This window comes from Spinacia oleracea, chromosome 4 (assembly GCF_020520425.1).
Source record: "Spinacia oleracea cultivar Varoflay chromosome 4, BTI_SOV_V1, whole genome shotgun sequence".
Taxonomy (NCBI): Eukaryota; Viridiplantae; Streptophyta; class Magnoliopsida; order Caryophyllales; family Amaranthaceae; genus Spinacia; species Spinacia oleracea.
The window spans coordinates 7,390,959-7,393,057 of NC_079490.1; the positions used below are offsets into that span (position 1 = coordinate 7,390,959).

At 38.0% G+C, this 2,099-nt stretch overlaps 1 long non-coding RNA gene across 1 annotated transcript; it reads left to right on the forward strand.

The window, feature by feature from the left end:
* Positions 1–647: 647 nt before the first annotated feature.
* On the forward strand, positions 648–1,820 carry LOC110777913 (uncharacterized). Its single transcript, XR_002530616.2, has 2 exons — positions 648–766; positions 1,360–1,820. It is a non-coding gene; the product is annotated as an uncharacterized lncRNA (long non-coding RNA).
* Positions 1,821–2,099: the final 279 nt, after the last annotated feature.

Below are 2,099 nucleotides of genomic sequence, written 5' to 3' on the forward strand. Positions count from 1 at the left end.
GCGCGTTTCAAAATACATAATATACCCCTATGTAAACATAAAGTGCATCAAATACCCTTGGATTTAACGGCCGTTAGTGCTCCGTTAGTATTTATTTACATTTATACCCTTATTTACCTATATTCTACATTTTAACTTTTAAAAAAAAAACTCTTTTCTTCTCTCTCCTCTCATCTCCTCTGTTCTTTCTTACCCATCTTCAATCTCACCCCCAATTCATCAATAGCCATTGATTCACCTCAAATTACCCAGAAATACAAGTCTCTTCTTCCGGTGATTTGGTAGTGCAGGTGGTAGGAAGTCCGAAGAATCCACCATTGCCGCCGACGAAGGTTGAAGGCTGGCGGCGAGAGGAGATCGAGGAAGGAAGGAGAAGACGGCGCGGCGGCAGCTAAGGAAGGAGAAGACGACGGCGCCTTCTCAATTCTCTCTCCTCGAACCACCTCCTTCTCCCTACCAAACTCCAGACGCTAAAACTTCTTCAATTATCACAAAAATGGCGGCTTCATCCAATTCTTCTCTAATTTGGTTCCGAAAGGGATTCTGAATCCATGGTAACCCGACTCTTGAACAAGCTGCTACAGAATCGAATTTTGTGTACCCAATTTTTGTGATTGACCCGCAATATATGGACCCTGACCCGAATTCTTTCAGCGAGGAAGCTTGTTTAATGGACGATTGGCAAGCTTGCGAAGATTGGGTTGACGATCACGGAAAACCTAATCTCGTGTTCAACTCTAATCAATTTGGAAAATCACAAGTCCAGGTTACCTACAACCCCCCTCCTGTTTATTATGTAAAATTTGTGGAATTTGTGAAATTTAATTTGTGCAATTTGATGGCATATGGCATGATAGATTTTGATTGTGGTGCATTATGATTGTAGTCTTGGTTAATTTGGAAAAAAGTTTCACTTGAACAAAGCGGGCCTTTGTGAAATTAGAGAGATAATCATTGTTGTGAAACAGGTGAATGGTGTAAATGTGTATGATTGTATATGCTTCATGACTTCATGAGTATTGAAGGTCTTAAACTTTTGATAAACCTTTGATAAATGATGACTACAGAGAGCATTACCATTAAGGGTCCTACTTTAAAGTTAAACACTCCTGAGAATGATGATAAGATATCATGGTTTGTGATAAAAACATTTAGTTATGGCCCAAACAGAATTCTGCTCAACCTCGAATTTTCACCTATTGTGTATTTTGCTTTCAAGTATATCTAAGGAGAATCTTGTCTGTTTGATTAAGTGTTGGGGTTGGTACCTCCAAAATCATGTCTCAAAAGCTTCTTGCCTATTCTCTTTAATAGTCATTGGTTTGCCATTGTATCTGAGTTCCAAGATATTGTTTGCAGTTGGCAGGGCAGCACCCAATCTGATGATCTCTGGTTTTGTCATTTTATTATGGCCATCTGATCTTGGTGCTGCTAATGAACTTCTTGGTGCCAACCAACTGCTGTCTCCACAAGCTCATGTCACACCAGTTCAATTTGCTGCTCTTTGTCTCTTGGGCCTAAGGCAAGCTAAGCAACTGACATTTTTCATGCATTTTTAGATTTTGATGTAAAGTGTAAACACAAAATTACTGATAGCATACACAGTTGGTTCAACGAGAACACTAAATTTGTAAGAATGATTATTTTTATTGTGACGAAGCCCACGAAGGTCATATCTTATGTAAGCAGGGCAATGCCTTGTAGTACAAGAGTGATTGTAAATGTTCATTGCAAGGGTATTATTATTCAGAGTATTTGTAAAGCTACTATGCAAATTAATCAGCTTTTTATGGAATATAATCCCTGTTTTTTGCTGGAAATTTGTTACAAACTGCTCTACTTCATTGCTAGGAAATTTAGAACTGCAAATTAGCCGTTAGATTTAAATTATGCAGTTTAAAAGCAGTTTGGGTATTTGGTGCAAACAAGTTTACAAATAGGTGTATATTGTGCAAAAAGTTTATAAACATGTGCATTTGGTGAATTATAAACATGACTTAACGGAGGACTAACGGAAAGTCAAAATAGGGGTATTTGGTGAACAATACGAAAAAAATAGGGGTATATTATGTATTTTGAAACGCGCAGGGGTATTTGGT